Source organism: Phyllobates terribilis, unplaced genomic scaffold (assembly GCF_046119375.1).
Source record: "Phyllobates terribilis strain yellow unplaced genomic scaffold, ASM4611937v1 Scaffold_5__5_contigs__length_657084704, whole genome shotgun sequence".
NCBI classification, from domain to species: Eukaryota; Metazoa; Chordata; class Amphibia; order Anura; family Dendrobatidae; genus Phyllobates; species Phyllobates terribilis.
The window spans coordinates 54,300,103-54,326,037 of NW_027362765.1; the positions used below are offsets into that span (position 1 = coordinate 54,300,103).

Genomic DNA, 25,935 nt, shown 5'->3' on the forward strand with positions numbered 1-25,935 from the left:
GTACACCTCGTACACACGCGGCTCCGCTCCGAACACCTCGTACACACGTGGCTCCGCTCCGTACACCTCGTACACATGCGGCTCTGCTACATCCACACTGTAAATCCCTCCTGACCCCACACATAACCTTCACCTCATCCAGCACCATGACAACCAGCACAGCAGAGTCCTGCATCCACTGAGGCCCCTGATCATGTGACCCCTGACTCCTCCCCTCCTGTGACCTCATCACAGGTCCTGTGCGCACAGAACAGCCATATATGTGGTGGCGGCTCTGCAGGTGGAGGTATGTGGAGAGACCCCATTACTGGGCGCAGGGGGCATTAACCCCTCCATTCCTGGAGATAGTGCCCCCTTCCCCCAGTTCTGCCATGTGTATATGTACAGTAATATAACTCTGGATGTGCTCATGTATACAGGGGACATTAACCCCTCCATTCCCAGAGATAGTGCCCCCCTCCCCCAGTTCTGCCATGTGTATATATACAGTAATATAACGCTGGATGTGCTCATGTATACAGGGGACATTAACCCCTCCATTCCCGGAGATAGTGCCCCCCTCCCCACAGTTCTGCCATGTGTATATGTACAGTAATATAACGCTGGATGTGCTCATGTATACAGGGGGCATTAACCCCTCCATTCCCGGAGATAGTGCCCCCTCCCCCCAGTTCTGCCATGTGTATATGTACAGTAATATAACGCTGGATGTGCTCATGTATACAGGGGACATTAACCCCTCCATTCCCGGAGATAGTGCCCCCCTCCCCCCAGTTCTGCCATGTGTATATGTACAGTAATATCACGCTGGATGTGCTCATGTATACAGGGGACATTAACCCCTCCATTCCCGGAGATAGTGCCCCCTTCCCCCAGTTCTGCCATGTGTATATGTACAGTAATATAATGCTGGATGTGCTCATGTATACAGGGGACATTAACCCCTCCATTCCTGGAGATAGTGCCCCCTCCCCCCAGTTCTGCCATGTGTATATGTACAGTAATATAACGCTGGATGTGCTCATGTATACAGGGATCATTAACCCCTCCATTCCCGGAGATAGTGCCCCCTCCCCCAGTTCTGCCATGTGTATATGTACAGTATTATAACGCTGGATGTGCTCATGTATACAGGGGACATTAACCCCTCCATTCCCAGAGATAGTGCCCCCTTCCCCCAGTTCTGCCACGTGTATATGTACAGTAATATAACTCTGGATGTGCTCATGTATACAGGGGACATTAACCCCTCCATTCCCGGAGGTAGTGCCCCCTTCCCCCAGTTCTGCCATGTGTATATGTGCAGTAATATAACTCTGGATGTGCTCATGTATACAGGGGACATTAACCCCTCCATTCCCGGAGATAGTGCCCCCTTCCCCCAGTTCTGCCATGTGTATATGTGCAGTAATATAACTCTGGATGTGCTCATGTATACAGGGGACATTAACTCCTCCATTCCTGGAGGTAGTGCCCCCTTCCCCCAGTTCTGCCATGTGTATATGTACAGTAATATAACGCTGGATGTGCTCATGTATACAGGGGACATTAACCCCTCCATTCCCGGAGATAGTGCCCCCTCCACCCGTTCTGCCATGTGTATATGTACAGTAATATAACGCTGGATGTGCTCATGTATGCAGGGCCGGCGTCAGCACCCGGCGCACCCGGGCAAATGCCGGGGCCCTGAGCAGGCAGAGGGGCCCACTGGCGGTCGCGCACCCCGCTGGGCTATGAGCGGAGGAGAGCGGTGTCAGCGCCCGCCCTTCTCCGCCGCTTGCTCAGGGCCCCGGCAGGCGGACACTTACCTCTCCCCGTGCCTCCGCAGATCCGCTGTCTTCCTGCTCTGCGCTCCCTGTGACGTCTCAGGTCAGAGGGCGCGGTGACGTATTTTCACCGCGCCCTCCCCTGAGCCGTCACAGGGAGCGCTGAGCGGGAAGACACCGACAACGCTGGAGTTCGGAGCCGGGCGGCGGGCAGCGGGCAGCAGGTAGCAGGTGAGGAGAAGGGAGGTGAGTATTTGAATTTTTTTTTTAATGTATGGAGGCATGGGGCATTATAAAGAGAAGGGGGGGGGCATCCTGCATGGGGCATTATAAAGAGAGGGGGGACATCCTGCATGGGGCATTATAAAGAGGGGGGGGGACATCCTGCATGGGGCATTATATAGAGGGGGGGGGACAGCCTGCATGGGGCATTATAAAGAGAAGGGGGTGGGCATCCTGCATCGGGCATTATAAAGGGGGGGGGGGGACATCCTGCATGGGGCATTATAAAGAGAGGGGGGGGCATCCTGCATGGGGCATTATAAAGGGGGGGGGACATCCTGCATGGGGCATTATATAGAGGGGGGGGGGACAGCCTGCATGGGGCATTATAAAGAGAAGGGGGGGGGCATCCTGCATGGGGCATTATAAAGGGGGGGGGACATCCTGCATGGGGCATTATAAAGGGGGGGGGGCAGCCTGCATAGTGCATTATGTGGGGGGGAACAGCCTGCATGGAGCATTATAAGTGGGGGCAGCCTGTCTGGGGCATTATGTGGGGGGTAACAGCCTGCATGGAGCATTAAAAGGGGGGGGGCCTGTATGGGGCATTATGTGGGGAGTAACAGCCTGCATGGAGCATTAAAAGGGGGGGGGCCTGTATGGGGCATTATGTGGGGGGTAACAGCCTGCATGGAGCATTATAAGGGGGGGACAGCCTGTATGGGGCATTATGTGGGGGGTAACAGCCTGCATGCAGCATTATATGGGGGCCAGTATCCTGTATGGAGAGTTATAAGGGGACCGGTATCCTGTATGGAGCGTTATAAGGGGACCGGTATCCTGTATGGAGCGTTATATGGGGGCCAGTATCCTGTATGGAGATTTATAAGGGGACCAGTATCCTGTATGGAGCGTTATATGGGGGCCAGTATTCTGTATGGAGCCTTATATGGGGGCCAGTATTCCATATGGAGCCTTATATGGAGGCCAGTATTCCGTATGGAGCCTTATATGGGGGCCAGTATTCCGTATGAAGCGTTATATGGGGGCCAGTATTCCGTATGGAGCCTTATATGGGGGCCAGTATTCTGTGTGGAGCGTTATATGGGGGCCAGTATCCTGTATGGAGCGTTATATGGGGGCCAGTATTCTGTGTGGAGCGTTATATGGGGGCCAGTATCCTGTATGAAGCGTTATATGGGGGCCAGTATTCCGTATGGAGCCTTATATGGGGGTCAGTATTCTGTGTGGAGCGATTCACCGGTTTCTGAGCTATTGTGGAATTTACAATAGATATCACTCATGTAATGTAAGAAGTGAAATCTTTGCAATGTACTATATACAGTTATATGAAAAAGTTTGGGCACCCCTATTAATCTTAAGCTTAATATTTTATAAAATTTGGTGTTTTTGCAACAGCTGTTTCAGTTTGATATATGTAATAACTGTTGGACACAGTAATGTTTCTGCCTTGAAATGAGGTTTATTGTACTAACAGAAAATGTGCAATCTGCATTCAAACAAAATTTGACAGGTGCATAAGTATGGGCACCCTTATCATTTTCTTGTTTTAAATACTCCTACCTACTTTTTACTGACTTACTAAAGCACTTTTTTTGGTTTTGTAACCTCATTGAGCTTTGAACTTCATAGCCAGGTGTATGCAATCATGAGAAAAGCTACTTAAAGTGGCCACTTGCAAGTTGTTCTCCTGTTTGAATCTCCTCTGAAGAGTGGCATCATGGGCTCCTCAAAACAACTGTCAAATGATCTGAAAACAAAGATTATTCAGCATAGTTGTTCAGGGGAAGGATACAAAAAGCTGTCTCAGAGATTTAACCTGTCAGTTTCCACTGTGAGGAACATAGTAAGGAAATGGAAGAACACAGGGACAGTTCTTGTTAAGGCCAGAAGTGGCAGGCCAAGAAAAACATCAGAAAGGCAGAGAAGAAGAATGGTGAGATCAGTCAAGGACAATCCTCAGACCACCTCCAGAGAGCTGCAGAATCAACTTGCTGCAGATGGTGTCACTGTGCATCGGTCAACTATACAACGCACTTTGCACAAGGAGAAGCTGTATGGGAGAGTGATGCGAAAGAAGCCGTTTCTGCAAGCACGCCACAAACAGAGTCGGCTGAGGTATGCAAAAGCACATTTGGAGAAGCCAATTTCTTTTTGGAAGAAGGTCATGTGGACTGATAAAACCAAGATTGAGTTGTTTGGTCATACAAAAAGGCGTTATGCATGGCGGCACAAAATCACAGCATTCCAAGAAAAACACTTGCTACCCACAGTAAAATTTAGTGGAGGTTCCATCATGCTTTGGGGCTGTGTGGCCAATGCCGGCACCGGGAATCTTGTTAAAGTTGAGGGACGCATGGATTCCACTCAGTATCAGCAGATTCTTGGCAATAGTGTTCAAGAATCAGTGATAAAGTTGAAGTTACGCAGGGGATGGATCTTTCAGCAAGACAATGATCCAAAACACCGCTCCAAATCTACTCAGGCATTCATGCAGAGGAACAATTACAATGTTCTGGAATGGCCATCCCAGTCCCCAGGCCTGAATATCATTGAACATCTGTGGGATCATTTGAAGAGGGCTGTCCATGCTCGGCGACCATCAAACTTAACTGAACTGGAATTGTTTTGTAAAGAGGAATGGTCAAAAATACCTTCATCCAGGATCCAGGAAATCATTAAAAGCTACAGGAAGCGACTAGAGGCTGTTATTATTGCAAAAGGAGGATCTGCTAAATATTAATGTCACTTTTCTGGTGAGGTGCCCATACTTATGCACCTGTCAAATTTTGTTTGAATGCAGATTGCACATTTTCTGTTAGTACAATAAACCTTATTTCAAGGCAGAAACATTACTGTGTCCAACAGTTATTACATATATCAAACTGAAATAGCTGTTGCAAAAACACCAATTTTTATAAAACATTAAGCTTAAGATTAATAGGGGTGCCCAAACTTTTTCATATAACTGTATATATATATATATATATATATATATATATATATATGTATATATATATATATATATATATATATATATATATTTCTCCGCTGTATCTCTGCATCATGAATCGTGGTATGTGTTAAAGGGGCCCACTGAGACTCTTTCGCCCGGGGCCCAGAAAAACCTGGAGCCGGCCCTGTATACAGGGGACATTAACCCCTCCATTCCCGGAGATAGTGCCCCTTCCCTAGTTCTGCCATGTGCATATGTACAGTAATATAACGCTGGATGTGATCATGTATAGAGGGGACAGTAACCCCTCCATTCCTGGAGATAGTGCCCCCTTCCCCAGTTCTGCCATGTGTATATGTACAGTAATATAACACTGGATGTGCTCATGTATACAGGGGACATTAACCCCTCCATTCCTGGAGATAGTGCCCCTTCCCCCAGTTCTGTCATGTGTATATGTACAGTAATCTAACGCTGGATGTGCTCATGTATACAGGGGACATTAACCCCTCCATTCCCGGAGATAGTGCCCCCTCCCCCAGTTCTGCCATGTGTATATGTACAGTAATATAACGCTGGATGTGCTCATGTATACAGGGGACATTAACCCCTCCATTCCCGGAGATAGTGCCCCCTCCCCCAGTTCTGTCATGTGTATATGTACAGTAATATAACGCTGGATGTGCTCATGTATACAGGGGTCATTAATCCCTCCATTCCCGGAGATAGTGCCCCCCCCTCCCCCAGTTCTGTCATGTGTATATGTACAGTAATATAACGCTGGATGTGCTCATGTATACAGGGGACATTAACCCCTCCATTCCCGGAGATAGTGCCCCCTCCCCCCAGTTCTGCCATGTGTATATGTACAGTAAGATAACGCTGGATGTGCTCATGTACACAGGGGACATTATCCCCTCCATTCCCAGAGATAGTGCCCCCTCCCCCCAGTTCTGGCATGTGTATATGTACAGTAATATAACGCTGGATGTCCTCATGTATACAGGGGACATTAACCCCTCCATTCCCGGAGATAATGCCCCCTTCCCCCAGTTCTGCCATGTGTATATGTACAGTAATATAATGCTGGATGTGCTCATGTATACAGGGGGCATTAACCCCTCCATTCCTGAAGATAGTGCCCCCTTCCCCCAGTTCTGCCCTGTGTATATGTACAGTAATATAAGGCTGGATGTGCTCATGTATACAGGGGACATTAACCCCTCCATTCCCGGAGATAGTGCCCCTTCCCCCAGTTCTGCCATGTGTATATGTACAGTAATATAACGCTGGATTTGCTCATGTATACAGGTGACATTAACCCCTCCATTCCGGGAGATAGTGGCCCCTCCCCCCAGTTCTGCCATGTGTATATGTACAGTAATATAACGCTGGGTGTGCTCATGTATACAGGGGACATTAACCCCTCCATTCCCGGAGATAGTGCCCCTTCCCCCTGTTCTGCCATGTGTATATGTACAGTAATATAACGCTGGATTTGCTCATGTATACAGGTGACATTAACCCCTCCATTCCGGGAGATAGTGGCCCCTCCCCCCAGTTCTGCCATGTGTATATGTACAGTAATATAACGCTGGATGTGCTCATGTATACAGGGGACATTAACCCCTCCATTCCCGGAGATAGTGCCCCTTCCCCCAGTTCTGCCATGTGTATATGTACAGTAATATAACGCTGGATTTGCTCATGTATACAGGTGACATTAACCCCTCCATTCCGGGAGATAGTGCCCCCTTCCCCCTGTTCTGCCATGTGTATATGTACAGTAATATAACTCTGGATGTGCTCATGTATACAGGGGGCATTAACCCCTCCATTCCTGGAGATAGTGCCCCCTTCCCCCAGTTCTGCCATGTGTATATGTACAGTAATATAACGCTGGATTTGCTCATGTATACAGGTGACATTAACCCCTCCATTCCCGGAGATAGTGCCCCCTTTCCCCCAGTTCTGCCATGTGTATATGTACAGTAATATAACTCTGGATGTGCTCATGTATACAGGGGGCATTAACCCCTCTATTCCCGGAGATAGTGCCCCCTCCCCCCAGTTCTGCCATGTGTATATGTACAGTAATATAATGCTGGATGTGCTCATGTATACAGGGGACATTAACCCCTCCATTCCCGGAGATAGTGGCCCCTTCCCCCAGTTCTGACATGTGTATATTTACAGTAATATAACGCTGGATGTGCTCATGTATACAGGGGACATTAACCCCTCCATTCCCGGAGGTAGTGCCCCCTTCCCCCAGTTCTGCCATGTGTATATGTACAGTAATATAACTCTGGATGTGCTCATGTATAAAGGGGACATTAACCCCTCCATTTCCGGAGATAGTGCCCCCTTCCCCCATTTCTGGCATGTGTATATGTACAGTAATATAACTCTGGATGTGCTCATGTATACAGGGGACATTAACCCCTCCTTTCCCGGAGATAGTGCCCCCTTCCCCCAGTTCTGCCATGTGTATATGTACAGTAATATAACGCTGGATGTGCTCATGTATACAGGGGACATTAACCCCTCCATTCCCGGAGATAGTGCCCTTTCCCCCAGTTCTGCCATGTGTATATGTACAGTAATATAACGCTGGATGTGCTCATGTATACAGGGGACATTAACCCCTCCATTCCCGGAGATAGTGCCCCCTCCACCCGTTCTACCATGTGTATATGTACAGTAATATAACGCTGGATGTGTTCATGTATACAGGGGACATTAACCCCTCCATTCCCGGAGATAGTGCCCCTCCCCCAGTTCTGCCATGTGCATATGTACAGTAATATAACGCTGAATGTGATCATGTATAGAGGGGACATTAACCCCTCCATTCCTGTAGATAGTGCCCCCCTTCCCCCAGTTCTGCCATGTGTATATGTACAGTAATATAACGCTGGATTTGCTCATGTATACAGGTGACATTAACCCCTCCATTCCTGGAGATAGTGCCCCCTTCCCCCTTTTCTGCCATGTGTATATGTACAGTAATATAACTCTGGATGTGCTCATGTATACAGGGGGTATTAACCCCTCCATTCCTGGAGATAGTGCCCCCTTCCCCCAGTTCTGCCATGTGTATATGTACAGTAATATAACGCTGGATTTGCTCATGTATACAGGTGACATTAACCCCTCCATTCCCGGAGATAGAGCCCCCTTCCCCCAGTTCTGCCATGTGTATATGTACAGTAATATAACGCTGGTTGTGCTCATGTATACAGGGGGCATTAACCCCTCTATTCCCGGAGATAGTGCCCCCTTCCCCCAATTCTGCCATGTGTATATGTACAGTAATATAACGCTGGATGTGCTCATGTATACAGGGGACATTAACCCCTCCATTCCCAGAGATAGTGCCCCCCTTCCCCCAGTTCTGCCATGTGTATATGTACAGTAATATAACGCTAGATGTGCTGATGTATACAGGGGGCATTAACCCCTCTATTCCCGGAGATAGTGCCCCCCCCCCCCCAGTTCTGCCATGTGTATTTGTACAGTAATATAATGCTGGATGTGCTCATGTATACAGGGGACATTAACCCCTCCATTCCTGGAGATAGTGTCGCCTTCCCCCAGTTCTGCCATGTGTATATGTACAGTAATATAACGCTGGATTTGCTCATGTATACAGGTGACATTAACCCCTCCATTCCGGGAGATAGTGGCCCCTCCCCCCAGTTCTGCCATGTGTATATGTACAGTAATATAACGCTGGGTGTGCTCATGTATACAGGGGACATTAACCCCTCCATTCCCGGAGATAGTGCCCCTTCCCCCTGTTCTGCCATGTGTATATGTACAGTAATATAATGCTGGATTTGCTCATGTATACAGGTGACATTAACCCCTCCATTCCGGGAGATAGTGGCCCCTCCCCCCAGTTCTGCCATGTGTATATGTACAGTAATATAACGCTGGATGTGCTCATGTATACAGGGGACATTAACCCCTCCATTCCCGGAGATAGTGCCCCTTCCCCCAGTTCTGCCATGTGTATATGTACAGTAATATAACGCTGGATTTGCTCATGTATACAGGTGACATTAACCCCTCCATTCCGGGAGATAGTGCCCCCTTCCCCCTGTTCTGCCATGTGTATATGTACAGTAATATAACTCTGGATGTGCTCATGTATACAGGGGGCATTAACCCCTCCATTCCTGGAGATAGTGCCCCCTTCCCCCAGTTCTGCCATGTGTATATGTACAGTAATATAACGCTGGATTTGCTCATGTATACAGGTGACATTAACCCCTCCATTCCCGGAGATAGTGCCCCCTTTCCCCCAGTTCTGCCATGTGTATATGTACAGTAATATAACTCTGGATGTGCTCATGTATACAGGGGGCATTAACCCCTCTATTCCCGGAGATAGTGCCCCCTCCCCCCAGTTCTGCCATGTGTATATGTACAGTAATATAATGCTGGATGTGCTCATGTATACAGGGGACATTAACCCCTCCATTCCCGGAGATAGTGGCCCCTTCCCCCAGTTCTGACATGTGTATATTTACAGTAATATAACGCTGGATGTGCTCATGTATACAGGGGACATTAACCCCTCCATTCCCGGAGGTAGTGCCCCCTTCCCCCAGTTCTGCCATGTGTATATGTACAGTAATATAACTCTGGATGTGCTCATGTATAAAGGGGACATTAACCCCTCCATTTCCGGAGATAGTGCCCCCTTCCCCCATTTCTGGCATGTGTATATGTACAGTAATATAACTCTGGATGTGCTCATGTATACAGGGGACATTAACCCCTCCTTTCCCGGAGATAGTGCCCCCTTCCCCCAGTTCTGCCATGTGTATATGTACAGTAATATAACGCTGGATGTGCTCATGTATACAGGGGACATTAACCCCTCCATTCCCGGAGATAGTGCCCTTTCCCCCAGTTCTGCCATGTGTATATGTACAGTAATATAACGCTGGATGTGCTCATGTATACAGGGGACATTAACCCCTCCATTCCCGGAGATAGTGCCCCCTCCACCCGTTCTACCATGTGTATATGTACAGTAATATAACGCTGGATGTGTTCATGTATACAGGGGACATTAACCCCTCCATTCCCGGAGATAGTGCCCCTCCCCCAGTTCTGCCATGTGCATATGTACAGTAATATAACGCTGAATGTGATCATGTATAGAGGGGACATTAACCCCTCCATTCCTGTAGATAGTGCCCCCCTTCCCCCAGTTCTGCCATGTGTATATGTACAGTAATATAACGCTGGATTTGCTCATGTATACAGGTGACATTAACCCCTCCATTCCTGGAGATAGTGCCCCCTTCCCCCTTTTCTGCCATGTGTATATGTACAGTAATATAACTCTGGATGTGCTCATGTATACAGGGGGTATTAACCCCTCCATTCCTGGAGATAGTGCCCCCTTCCCCCAGTTCTGCCATGTGTATATGTACAGTAATATAACGCTGGATTTGCTCATGTATACAGGTGACATTAACCCCTCCATTCCCGGAGATAGAGCCCCCTTCCCCCAGTTCTGCCATGTGTATATGTACAGTAATATAACGCTGGTTGTGCTCATGTATACAGGGGGCATTAACCCCTCTATTCCCGGAGATAGTGCCCCCTTCCCCCAATTCTGCCATGTGTATATGTACAGTAATATAACGCTGGATGTGCTCATGTATACAGGGGACATTAACCCCTCCATTCCCAGAGATAGTGCCCCCCTTCCCCCAGTTCTGCCATGTGTATATGTACAGTAATATAACGCTAGATGTGCTGATGTATACAGGGGGCATTAACCCCTCTATTCCCGGAGATAGTGCCCCCCCCCCCCAGTTCTGCCATGTGTATTTGTACAGTAATATAATGCTGGATGTGCTCATGTATACAGGGGACATTAACCCCTCCATTCCTGGAGATAGTGTCGCCTTCCCCCAGTTCTGCCATGTGTATATGTACAGTAATATAACGCTGGATTTGCTCATGTATACAGGTGACATTAACCCCTCCATTCCGGGAGATAGTGGCCCCTCCCCCCAGTTCTGCCATGTGTATATGTACAGTAATATAACGCTGGGTGTGCTCATGTATACAGGGGGCATTAACCCCTCCATTCCCGGAGATAGTGCCCCCTTTCCCCCAGTTCTGCCATGTGTATATGTACAGTAATATAACTCTGGATGTGCTCATGTATACAGGGGGCATTAACCCCTCCATTCCCGGAGATAGTGCCCCCCTTCCCCCAGTTCTGCCATGTGTATATGTACAGTAATATAACGCTGGATGTGCTCATGTATATAGGGGGCATTAACCCCTCCATTCCTGGAGATAGGGCCCCCCATCCCCCAGTGCTGCCATGTGTATATGTACAGTAATATAACGCTGGATCTGCTCATGTATACAGGGGGCATTAACCCCTCCATTCCTGGAGATAGTGCCCCCCTTCCCCCAGTGCTGCCATGTGTATATGTACAGTAATATAACGCTGGATGTGCTCATGTATACAGGGGACATTAACCCCTCCATTCCTGGAGATAGTGTCCCTTCCCCCAGTTCTGTCATGTGTATATGTACAGTAATATAACGCTGGATGTGCTCATGTATACAGGGGACATTAACCCCTCCATTCCCGGAGATAGTGCCCCCTTCCCCCAGTTCTGCCATGTGTATATGTACAGTAATATAACGCTGGATGTGCTCATGTATACAGGGGGCATTAACCCCTCCATTCCTGGAGATAGTGCCCCCCTTCACCCAGTGCTGCCATGTGTATATGTACAGTAATATAACGCTGGATGTGCTCATGTATACAGGGGACATTAACCCCTCCATTCCTGGAGATAGTGCCCCTTCCCCCAGTTCTGTCATGTGTATATGTACAGTAATATAACGCTGGATGTGCTCATGTATACAGGGGACATTAACCCCTCCATTCCCGGAGATAGTGCCCCATTCCCCCAGTTCTGCCATGTGTATATGTACAGTAATATAACGCTGGATGTGCTCATGTATACAGGAGACATTAACCCCTCCATTCCTGGAGATATTGCCCCCTTCCCCCAGTTCTGCCATGTGTATATGTATAGTAATATAACGCTGGATGTGCTCATGTATACAGGGTACATTAACCCCTCCATTCCCGGAGATAGTGCCCCCCTTCCCCCAGTTCTGCCATGTGTATATGTACAGTAATATAACGCTGGATGTGCTCATGTATACAGGGGACATTAACCCCTCCATTCCCAGAGATAGTGCCCCCCCTTCCCCCAGTTCTGCCATGTGTATATGTACAGCAATATAACGCTGGATGTGCTCATGTATACAGGGGACATTAACCCCTCCATTCCCGGAGATAGTGCCCCCCTTCCCCCAGTTCTGCCATCTGTATATGTACAGTAATATAATGCTGGATGTGCTCATGTATACAGAGGACATTAACCCCTCCATTCCCGAAGATAGTGCCCCCTCCCCCAGTTCTGCCATGTGTATATGTACAGTAATATAACGCTGGATGTGCTCATGTATACTGGGGGCATTAACCCCTCCATTCCCGGAGATAGTGCCCCCTTCCCCCAGTTCTGCCATGTGTATATGTACAGTAATATAATGCTGGATGTGCTCATGTATACAGAGGACATTAACCCCTCCATTCCTGGAGATAGTGCCCCTTCCCCCAGTTCTGTCATATGTATATGTACAGTAATATAACGCTGGATGTGCTCATGTATACAGGGGACATTAACCCCTCCATTCCCGGAGATAGTGCCCCCCCTTCCCCCAGTTCTGCCATGTGTATATGTACAGTAATATAACGCTGGATGTGCTCATGTATACAGGGGACATTAACCCCTCCATTCCCGGAGATAGTGCCCCCTCCCCCAGTTCTGCTATCTGTATATGTACAGTAATATAATGCTGGATGTGCTCATGTATACAGAGGACATTAACCCCTCCATTCCCGGAGATAGTGCCCCCTCCCCCAGTTCTGCCATGTGTATATGTACAGTAATATAACGCTGGATGTGCTCATGAATACAGGGGACATTAACCCCTCCATTCCCGGAGATAGTGCCCCCTCCCCCAGTTCTGTCATGTGTATATGTACAGTAATATAACGCTGGATGTGCTCATGTATACAGGGGTCATTAACCCCTCCATTCCCGGAGATAGTGCCCCCCCCCCTCCCCCAGTTCTGTCATGTGTATATGTACAGTAATATAACGCTCGATGTGCTCATGTATACAGGGGACATTAACCCCTCCATTCCCGGAGATAGTGCCCCCTTCCCCCAGTTCTGCCCTGTGTATATGTACAGTAATATAAGGCTGGATGTGCTCATGTATACAGGGGACATTAACCCCTCCATTCCCGGAGATAGTGCCCCCTTCCCCCTGTTCTGTCATGTGTATATGTACAGTAATATAACGCTGGATGTGCTCAAGCATTCAGGGGGCATTAACCCCTCCATTCCCGGAGATAGTGCCCCCCCTCCCCCAGTTCTGTCATGTGTATATGTACAGTAATATAACGCTGGATGTGCTCTTGTATACAGGGGACATTAACCCCTCCATTCCCGGAGATAGTGCCCCCTCCCCCAGTTCTGGCATGTGTATATGTACAGTAATATAACGCTGGATGTCCTCATGTATACAGGGGACATTAACCCCTCCATTCCCGGAGATAATGCCCCCTTCCCCCAGTTCTGCCATGTGTATATGTACAGTAATATAACGCTGGATGTGCTCATGTATACAGGGGGCATTAACCCCTCCATTCCTGAAGATAGAGCCCCCTTCCCCCAGTTCTGCCCTGTGTATATGTACAGTAATATAAGGCTGGATGTGCTCATGTATACAGGGGACATTAACCCCTCCATTCCCGGAGATAGTGCCCCCTTCCCCCAGTTCTGCCATGTGTATATGTACAGTAATATAATGCTGGATGTGCTCATGTATACAGGGGACATTAACCCCTCCATTCCCGGAGGTAGTGCCCCCTTCCCCCATTTGCTGCCATGTGTATATGTACAGTAATATAACTCTGGATGTGCTCATGTATACAGGGGACATTAACCCCTCCTTTCCCGGAGATAGTGCCCCCTTCCCCCAGTTCTGCCATGTGTATATGTACAGTAATATAACGCTGTATGTGCTCATGTATACAGGGGGACATTAACCCCTCCATTCCTGGAGATAGTGGCCCCCTCCCCCCAGTTCTGCCATGTGTATAAGTACAGTAATATAACGCTGGATGTGCTCATGTACACAGGGGACATTAACCCCTCCATTCCGGGAGATAGTGCCCCCCCCCCCCCAGTTCTGCCATGTGTATATGTACAGTAATATAACGCTGGATGTGCTCATGTATACAGGGGGCATTAACCCCTCCATTCCCGGAGATAGTGCCCCCTTTCCCCCAGTTCTGCCATGTGTATATGTACAGTAATATAACTCTGGATGTGCTCATGTATACAGGGGGCATTAACCCCTCCATTCCCGGAGATAGTGCCTCCCTTCCCCCAGTTCTGCCATGTGTATATGTACAGTAATATAACGCTGGATGTGCTCATGTATACAGGGGACATTAACCCCTCCATTCCTGGAGATAGTGCCCCTTCCCCCAGTTCTGTCATGTGTATATGTACAGTAATATAACGCTGGATGTGCTCATGTATACAGGGGACATTAACCCCTCCATTCCCGGAGATAGTGCCCCCTTCCCCCAGTTCTGCCATGTGTATATGTACAGTAATATAACGCTGGATGTGCTCATGTATACAGGAGACATTAACCCCTCCATTCCTGGAGATAGTGCCCCCTTCCCCCAGTTCTGCCATGTGTATATGTATAGTAATATAACGCTGGATGTGCTCATGTATACAGGGGACATTAACCCCTCCATTCCCGGAGATAGTGCCCCCCTTCCCCCAGTTCTGCCATGTGTATATGTACAGTAATATAACGCTGGATGTGCTCATGTATACAGGGGACATTAACCCCTCCATTCCCAGAGATAGTGCCCCCCCTTCCCCCAGTTCTGCCATGTGTATATGTACAGCAATATAACGCTGGATGTGCTCATGTATACAGGGGACATTAACCCCTCCATTCCCGGAGATAGTGCCCCCCTTCCCCCAGTTCTGCCATCTGTATATGTACAGTAATATAATGCTGGATGTGCTCATGTATACAGAGGACATTAACCCCTCCATTCCCGAAGATAGTGCTCCCTCCCCCAGTTCTGCCATGTGTATATGTACAGTAATATAACGCTGGATGTGCTCATGTATACAGAGGACATTAACCCCTCCATTCCCGGAGATAGTGCCCCCTTCCCCAGTTCTGCTATCTGTATATGTACAGTAATATAATGCTGGATGTGCTCATGTATACAGAGGACATTAACCCCTCCATTCCCGGAGATAGTGCCCCCTCCCCCAGTTCTGCCATGTGTATATGTACAGTAATATAACGCTGGATGTGCTCATGAATACAGGGGACATTAACCCCTCCATTCCCGGAGATAGTGCCCCCTCCCCCAGTTCTGTCATGTGTATATGTACAGTAATATAACGCTGGATGTGCTCATGTATACAGGGGTCATTAACCCCTCCATTCCCGGAGATAGTGCCCCCCCCCCCTCCCCCAGTTCTGTCATGTGTATATGTACAGTAATATAACGCTGGATGTGCTCATGAATACAGGGGACATGAACCCCTCCATTCCCGGAGATAGTGCCCCCCTCCCCCAGTTCTGCCCTGTGTATATGTACAGTAATATAAGGCTGGATGTGCTCATGTATACAGGGGACATTAACCCCTCCATTCCCGGAGATAGTGCCCCCTTCCCCCAGTTCTGCCATGTGTATATGTACAGTAATATAACGCTGGATGTGCTCATGTATACAGGGGACATTAACCCCTCCATTCCCGGAGATAGTGCCCCCTTCCCCCAGTTCTGCCATGTGTATATGTACAGTAATATAACGCTGAATGTGCTCATGTATACAGGGGACATTAACCCCTCCATTCCCGGAGATAGTGCCCCCTTCCCCCAGTTCTGCCCTGTGTATATGTACAGTAATATAAGGCTGAATGTGCTCATGTATACAGGGGACATTAACCCCTCCATTCCCGGAGATAGTGCCCCCTTCCCCCAGTTCTGTCATGTGTATATGTACAGTAATATAACGCTGGATGTGCTCATGCATTCAGGGGGCATTAACCCCTCCATTCCCGGAGATAGTGCCACCCCTCCCCCAGTTCTGTCATGTGTATATGTACAGTAATATAACGCTGGATGTGCTCATGTATACAGGGGACATTAACCCCTCCATTCCCGGAGATAGTGCCCCCTCCCCCAGTTCTGGCATGTGTATGTGTACAGTAATATAACGCTGGATGTCCTCATGTATACAGGGGACATTAACCCCTCCATTCCCGGAGATAATGCCCCCTTCCCCCAGTTCTGCCATGTGTATATGTACAGTAATATAACGCTGGATGTGCTCATGTATACAGGGGGCATTAACCCCTCCATTCCTGAAGATAGTGCCCCCTTCCCCCAGTTCTGCCCTGTGTATATGTACAGTAATATAAGGCTGGATGTGCTCATGTATACAGGGGACATTAACCCCTCCATTCCCGGAGATAGTGCCCCCTTCCCCCAGTTCTGCCATGTGTATATGTACAGTAATATAATGCTGGATGTGCTCATGTATACAGGGGACATTAACCCCTCCATTCCCGGAGGTAGTGCCCCCTTCCCCCATTTCCTGCCATGTGTATATGTACAGTAATATAACTCTGGATGTGCTCATGTATACAGGGGACATTAACCCCTCCTTTCCCGGAGATAGTGCCCCCTTCCCCCAGTTCTGCCATGTGTATATGTACAGTAATATAACGCTGTATGTGCTCATGTATACAGGGGGACATTAACCCCTCCATTCCTGGAGATAGTGGCCCCCTCCCCCCAGTTCTGCCATGTGTATAAGTACAGTAATATAACGCTGGATGTGCTCATGTACACAGGGGACATTAACCCCTCCATTCCGGGAGATAGTGCCCCCCCCCCCCCAGTTCTGCCATGTGTATATGTACAGTAATATAACGCTGGATGTGCTCATGTATACAGGGGGCATTAACCCCTCCATTCCCGGAGATAGTGCCCCCTTTCCCCCAGTTCTGCCATGTGTATATGTACAGTAATATAACTCTGGATGTGCTCATGTATACAGGGGGCATTAACCCCTCCATTCCCGGAGATAGTGCCCCCCTTCCCCCAGTTCTGCCATGTGTATATGTACAGTAATATAACGCTGGATGTGCTCATGTATACAGGGGGCATTAACCCCTCCATTCCTGGAGATAGTGCCCCCCATCCCCCAGTGCTGCCATGTGTATATGTACAGTAATATAACGCTGGATGTGCTCATGTATACAGGGGGCATTAACCCCTCCATTCCTGGAGATAGTGCCCCCCTTCCCCCAGTGCTGCCATGTGTATATGTACAGTAATATAACGCTGGATGTGCTCATGTATACAGGGGACATTAACCCCTCCATTCCTGGAGATAGTGCCCCTTCCCCCAGTTCTGTCATGTGTATATGTACAGTAATATAACGCTGGATGTGCTCATGTATACAGGGGACATTAACCCCTCCATTCCCGGAGATAGTGCCCCCTTCCCCCAGTTCTGCCATGTGTATATGTACAGTAATATAACGCTGGATGTGCTCATGTATACAGGAGACATTAACCCCTCCATTCCTGGAGATAGTGCCCCCTTCCCCCAGTTCTGCCATGTGTATATGTATAGTAATATAACGCTGGATGTGCTCATGTATACAGGGGACATTAACCCCTCCATTCCCGGAGATAGTGCCCCCCTTCCCCCAGTTCTGCCATGTGTATATGTACAGTAATATAACGCTGGATGTGCTCATGTATACAGGGGACATTAACCCCTCCATTCCCAGAGATAGTGCCCCCCCTTCCCCCAGTTCTGCCATCTGTATATGTACAGTAATATAATGCTGGATGTGCTCATGTATACAGAGGACATTAACCCCTCCATTCCCGAAGATAGTGCTCCCTCCCCCAGTTCTGCCATGTGTATATGTACAGTAATATAACGCTGGATGTGCTCATGTATACAGAGGACATTAACCCCTCCATTCCCGGAGATAGTGCCCCCCTTCCCCCAGTTCTGCCATCTGTATATGTACAGTAATATAATGCTGGATGTGCTCATGTATACAGAGGACATTAACCCCTCCATTCCCGAAGATAGTGCTCCCTCCCCCAGTTCTGCCATGTGTATATGTACAGTAATATAACGCTGGATGTGCTCATGTATACAGAGGACATTAACCCCTCCATTCCCGGAGATAGTGCCCCCTCCCCCAGTTCTGCTATCTGTATATGTACAGTAATATAATGCTGGATGTGCTCATGTATACAGAGGACATTAACCCCTCCATTCCCGGAGATAGTGCCCCCTCCCCCAGTTCTGCCATGTGTATATGTACAGTAATATAACGCTGGATGTGCTCATGAATACAGGGGACATTAACCCCTCCATTCCCGGAGATAGTGCCCCCTCCCCCAGTTCTGTCATGTGTATATGTACAGTAATATAACGCTGGATGTGCTCATGTATACAGGGGTCATTAACCCCTCCATTCCCGGAGATAGTGCCCCCCCCCCCCCTCCCCCAGTTCTGTCATGTGTATATGTACAGTAATATAACGCTGGATGTGCTCATGAATACAGGGGACATGAACCCCTCCATTCCCGGAGATAGTGCCCCCCTCCCCCAGTTCTGCCCTGTGTATATGTACAGTAATATAAGGCTGGATGTGCTCATGTATACAGGGGACATTAACCCCTCCATTCCCGGAGATAGTGCCCCCTTCCCCCAGTTCTGCCATGTGTATATGTACAGTAATATAACGCTGGATGTGCTCATGTATACAGGGGACATTAACCCCTCCATTCCCGGAGATAGTGCCCCCTTCCCCCAGTTCTGCCATGTGTATATGTACAGTAATATAACGCTGAATGTGCTCATGTATACAGGGGACATTAACCCCTCCATTCCCGGAGATAGTGCCCCCTTCCCCCAGTTCTGCCCTGTGTATATGTACAGTAATATAAGGCTGGATGTGCTCATGTATACAGGGGACATTAACCCCTCCATTCCCGGAGATAGTGCCCCCTTCCCCCAGTTCTGTCATGTGTATATGTACAGTAATATAACGCTGGATGTGCTCATGCATTCAGGGGGCATTAACCCCTCCATTCCCGGAGATAGTGCCCCCCCTCCCCCAGTTCTGTCATGTGTATATGTACAGTAATATAACGCTGGATGTGCTCATGTATACAGGGGACATTAACCCCTCCATTCCCGGAGATAGTGCCCCCTCCCCCAGTTCTGGCATGTGTATATGTACAGTAATATAACGCTGGATGTCCTCATGTATACAGGGGACATTAACCCCTCCATTCCCGGAGATAATGCCCCCTTCCCCCAGTTCTGCCATGTGTATATGTACAGTAATATAACGCTGGATGTGCTCATGTATACAGGGGGCATTAACCCCTCCATTCCTGAAGATAGTGCCCCCTTCCCCCAGTTCTGCCCTGTGTATATGTACAGTAATATAAGGCTGGATGTGCTCATGTATACAGGGGACATTAACCCCTCCATTCCCGGAGATAGTGCCCCCTTCCCCCAGTTCTGCCATGTGTATATGTACAGTAATATAATGCTGGATGTGCTCATGTATACAGGGGACATTAACCCCTCCATTCCCGGAGGTAGTGCCCCCTTCCCCCATTTCCTGCCATGTGTATATGTACAGTAATATAACTCTGGATGTGCTCATGTATACAGGGGACATTAACCCCTCCATTCCCGGAGATAGTGCCCCCTTCCCCCATTTCTGGCATGTGTATATGTACAGTAATATAACTCTGGATGTGCTCATGTATACAGGGGACATTAACCCCTCCTTTCCCGGAGATAGTGCCCCCTTCCCCCAGTTCTGCCATGTGTATATGTACAGTAATATAACGCTGTATGTGCTCATGTATACAGGGGACATTAACCCCTCCATTCCCGGAGATAGTGCCCCTTCCCCCAGTTCTGCCATGTGTATATGTACAGTAATATAACGCTGGATGTGCTCATGTATACAGGGGACATTAACCCCTCCATTCCCGGAGATAGTGCCCCCTCCACCCGTTCTACCATGTGTATATGTACAGTAATATAACGCTGGATGTGTTCATGTATACAGGGGACATTAACCCCTCCATTCCCGGAGATAGTGCCCCTCCCCCAGTTCTGCCATGTGCATATGTACAGTAATATAACGCTGGATGTGATCATGTATAGAGGGGACAGTAACCCCTCCATTCCTGTAGATAGTGCCCCCCTTCCCCCAGTTCTGCCATGTGTATATGTACAGTAATATAACGCTAGATGTGCTCATGTATACAGGGGGCATTAACCCCTCTATTCCCGGAGATAGTGCTCCCTTCCCCCAGTTCTGCCATGTGTATATGTACAGTAATATAATGCTGGATGTGCTCATGTATATAGGGGACATTAACCCCTCCATTCCCAGAGATAGTGCCCCCCTTTTCCCCCAGTACTGCCATGTGTATATGTACAGTAATATAACGCTGGATGTGCTCATGTATACAGGGGACATTAACCCCTCCATTCCTGGTGATAGTGTCCCCTTCCCCCAGTTCTGCCATGTGTATATGTACAGTAATATAACGCTGGATTTGCTCATGTATACAGGTGACATTAACCCCTCCATTCCTGGAGATAGTGCCCCCTTCCCCCTGTTCTGCCATGTGTATATGTACAGTAATATAACTCTGGATGTGCTCATGTATACAGGGGGCATTAACCCCTCCATTCCTGGAGATAGTGCCCCCTTCCCCCAGTTCTGCCATGTGTATATGTACAGTAATATAACGCTGGATTTGCTCATGTATACAGGTGACATTAACCCCTCCATTCCTGGAGATAGTGCCCCCTTCCCCCTGTTCTGCCATGTGTATATGTACAGTAATATAACTCTGGATGTGCTCATGTATACAGGGGGCATTAATCCCTCCATTCCTGGAGATAGTGTCCCCTTCCCCCAGTTCTGCCATGTGTATATGTACAGTAATATAACGCTGGATTTGCTCATGTATACAGGTGACATTAACCCCTCCATTCCTGGAGATAGTGCCCCCTTCCCCCTGTTCTGCCATGTGTATATGTACAGTAATATAACGCTGGATGTGCTCATGTATACAGGGGATATTAACCCCTCCATTCCCGGAGATAGTGCCCCCTTCCCCCAGTTCTGCCATGTGTATATGTACAGTAATATAACGCTGGATGTGCTCATGTATACAGGGGACATTAACCCCTCCATTCTCGGAGATAGTGCCCCCTCCCCCCAGTTCTGCCATGTGTATATGTACAGTAATATAACGCTGGATGTGCTCATGTATACTGGGGGATTAACCCCTCCATTCCCGGAGATAGTGCCCCCTTCCCCCAGTTCTGCCATGTGTATATGTACAGTAATATAATGCTGGATGTGCTCATGTATACAGAGGACATTAACCCCTCCATTCCTGGAGATAGTGCCCCTTCCCCCAGTTCTGTCATGTGTATATGTACAGTAATATAACGCTGGATGTGCTCATGTATACAGGGGACATTAACCCCTCCATTCCCGGAGATAGTGCCCCCCCTTCCCCCAGTTCTGCCATGTGTATATGTACAGTAATATAACGCTGGATGTGCTCATGTATACAGGGGACATTAACCCCTCCATTCCCGGAGATAGTGCCCCCTCCCCCAGTTCTGCTATCTGTATATGTACAGTAATATAATGCTGGATGTGCTCATGTATACAGAGGACATTAACCCCTCCATTCCCGGAGATAGTGCCCCCTCCCCCAGTTCTGCCATGTGTATATGTACAGTAATATAACGCTGGATGTGCTCATGTATACAGGGGACATTAACCCCTCCATTCCCGGAGATAGTGCCGCCTTCCCCAGTTCTGTCATGTGTATATGTACAGTAATATAACGCTGGATGTGCTCATGTATACAGGGGTCATTAACCCCTCCATTCCCGGAGATAGTGCCCCCCCCTCCCCCAGTTCTGTCATGTGTATATGTACAGTAATATAACACTGGATGTGCTCATTTATACAGGGGACATTAACCCCTCCATTCCCGGAGATAGTGCCCCCTTCCCCCAGTTCTGCCCTGTGTATATGTACAGTAATATAAGGCTGGATGTGCTCATGTATACAGGGGACATTAACCCCTCCATTCCCGGAGATAGTGCCCCCTTCCCCCAGTTCTGTCATGTGTATATGTACAGTAATATAACGCTGGATGTGCTCATGCATTCAGGGGGCATTAACCCCTCCATTCCCGGAGATAGTGCCCCCCCTCCCCCAGTTCTGTCATGTGTATATGTACAGTAATGTAACGCTGGATGTGCTCATGTATACAGGGGACATTAACCCCTCCATTCCCGGAGATAGTGCCCCCTCCCCCCAGTTCTGCCATGTGTATATGTACAGTAAGATAACGCTGGATGTGCTCATGTACACAGGGGACATTAACCCCTCCATTCCCAGAGATAGTGCCCCCTCCCCCCAGTTCTGGCATGTGTATATGTACAGTAATATAACGCTGGATGTCCTCATGTATACAGGCGACATTAACCCCTCCATTCCCGGAGATAATGCCCCCTTCCCCCAGTTCTGCCATGTGTATATGTACAGTAATATAACGCTGGATGTGCTCATGTATACAGGGGGCATTAACCCCTCCATTCCTGAAGATAGTGCCCCCTTCCCCCAGTTCTGCCCTGTGTATATGTACAGTAATATAAGGCTGGATGTGCTCATGTATACAGGGGACATTAACCCCTCCATTCCCGGAGATAGTGCCCCCTTCCCCCAGTTCTGCCATGTGTATATGTACAGTAATATAATGCTGGATGTGCTCATGTATACAGGGGACATTAACCCCTCCATTCCCGGAGGTAGTGCCCCCTTCCCCCAGTTCTGCCATGTGTATATGTACAGTAATATAACTCTGGATGTGCTCATGTATACAGGGGACATTAACCCCTCCATTCCCGGAGATAGTGCCCCCTTCCCCCATTTCTGGCATGTGTATATGTACAGTAATATAACTCTGGATGTGCTCATGTATACAGGGGACATTAACCCCTCCTTTCTCGGAGATAGTGCCCCCTTCCCCCAGTTCTGCCATGTGTATATGTACAGTAATATAACGTTGGATGTGCTCATGTATACAGGGGACATTAACCCCTCCATTCCCGGAGATAGTGCCCCTTCCCCCAGTTCTGCCATGTGTATATGTACAGTAATATAACGCTGGATGTGCTCATGTATACAGGGGACATTAACCCCTCCATTCCCGGAGATAGTGCCCCCTCCACCCGTTCTACCATGTGTATATGTACAGTAATATAACGCTGGATGTGTTCATGTATACAGGTGACATTAACCCCTCCATTCCCGGAGATAGTGCCCCTCCCCCAGTTCTGCCATGTGCATATGTACAGTAATATAACGCTGGATGTGATCATGTATAGAGGGGACAGTAACCCCTCCATTCCTGTAGATAGTGCCCCCCTTCCCCCAGTTCTGCCATGTGTATATGTACAGTAATATAACGCTAGATGTGCTCATGTATACAGGGGGCATTAACCCCTCTATTCCCGGAGATAGTGCTCCCTTCCCCCAGTTCTGCCATGTGTATATGTACAGTAATATAATGCTGGATGTGCTCATGTATATAGGGGACATTAACCCCTCCATTCCCAGAGATAGTGCCCCCCTTTTCCCCCAGTACTGCCATGTGTATATGTACAGTAATATAACGCTGGATGTGCTCATGTATACAGGGGACATTAACCCCTCCATTCCTGGTGATAGTGTCCCCTTCCCCCAGTTCTGCCATGTGTATATGTACAGTAATATAACGCTGGATTTGCTCATGTATACAGGTGACATTAACCCCTCCATTCCTGGAGATAGTGCCCCCTTCCCCCTGTTCTGCCATGTGTATATGTACAGTAATATAACTCTGGATGTGCTCATGTATACAGGGGGCATTAACCCCTCCATTCCTGGAGATAGTGCCCCCTTCCCCCAGTTCTGCCATGTGTATATGTACAGTAATATAACGCTGGATTTGCTCATGTATACAGGTGACATTAACCCCTCCATTCCTGGAGATAGTGCCCCCTTCCCCCTGTTCTGCCATGTGTATATGTACAGTAATATAACTCTGGATGTGCTCATGTATACAGGGGGCATTAATCCCTCCATTCCTGGAGATAGTGTCCCCTTCCCCCAGTTCTGCCATGTGTATATGTACAGTAATATAACGCTGGATTTGCTCATGTATACAGGTGACATTAACCCCTCCATTCCTGGAGATAGTGCCCCCTTCCCCCTGTTCTGCCATGTGTATATGTACAGTAATATAACGCTGGATGTGCTCATGTATACAGGGGATATTAACCCCTCCATTCCCGGAGATAGTGCCCCCTTCCCCCAGTTCTGCCATGTGTATATGTACAGTAATATAACGCTGGATGTGCTCATGTATACAGGGGACATTAACCCCTCCATTCTCGGAGATAGTGCCCCCTCCCCCCAGTTCTGCCATGTGTATATGTACAGTAATATAACGCTGGATGTGCTCATGTATACTGGGGGATTAACCCCTCCATTCCCGGAGATAGTGCCCCCTTCCCCCAGTTCTGCCATGTGTATATGTACAGTAATATAATGCTGGATGTGCTCATGTATACAGAGGACATTAACCCCTCCATTCCTGGAGATAGTGCCCCTTCCCCCAGTTCTGTCATGTGTATATGTACAGTAATATAACGCTGGATGTGCTCATGTATACAGGGGACATTAACCCCTCCATTCCCGGAGATAGTGCCCCCCCTTCCCCCAGTTCTGCCATGTGTATATGTACAGTAATATAACGCTGGATGTGCTCATGTATACAGGGGACATTAACCCCTCCATTCCCGGAGATAGTGCCCCCTCCCCCAGTTCTGCTATCTGTATATGTACAGTAATATAATGCTGGATGTGCTCATGTATACAGAGGACATTAACCCCTCCATTCCCGGAGATAGTGCCCCCTCCCCCAGTTCTGCCATGTGTATATGTACAGTAATATAACGCTGGATGTGCTCATGTATACAGGGGACATTAACCCCTCCATTCCCGGAGATAGTGCCGCCTTCCCCAGTTCTGTCATGTGTATATGTACAGTAATATAACGCTGGATGTGCTCATGTATACAGGGGTCATTAACCCCTCCATTCCCGGAGATAGTGCCCCCCCTCCCCCAGTTCTGTCATGTGTATATGTACAGTAATGTAACGCTGGATGTGCTCATGTATACAGGGGACATTAACCCCTCCATTCCCGGAGATAGTGCCCCCTCCCCCCAGTTCTGCCATGTGTATATGTACAGTAAGATAACGCTGGATGTGCTCATGTACACAGGGGACATTAACCCCTCCATTCCCAGAGATAGTGCCCCCTCCCCCCAGTTCTGGCATGTGTATATGTACAGTAATATAACGCTGGATGTCCTCATGTATACAGGCGACATTAACCCCTCCATTCCCGGAGATAATGCCCCCTTCCCCCAGTTCTGCCATGTGTATATGTACAGTAATATAACGCTGGATGTGCTCATGTATACAGGGGGCATTAACCCCTCCATTCCTGAAGATAGTGCCCCCTTCCCCCAGTTCTGCCCTGTGTATATGTACAGTAATATAAGGCTGGATGTGCTCATGTATACAGGGGACATTAACCCCTCCATTCCCGGAGATAGTGCCCCCTTCCCCCAGTTC

At 48.4% G+C, this 25,935-nt stretch overlaps 1 protein-coding gene across 2 annotated transcripts in view; it reads left to right on the plus strand.

Annotated features, from left to right (window-relative positions):
• Positions 1 to 219: 219 nt before the first annotated feature.
• The window catches only part of LOC141271949 (uncharacterized), a 66,770-nt gene continuing 41,054 nt past the window's right edge, over positions 220 to 25,935 (plus strand). For both annotated transcript variants that reach the window (XM_073682199.1, XM_073682198.1), the window contains exon 1: positions 220 to 286. The gene's annotated coding sequence lies outside the window, so the exon portion shown is untranslated. The remainder of the gene's footprint in view (positions 287 to 25,935) is intronic.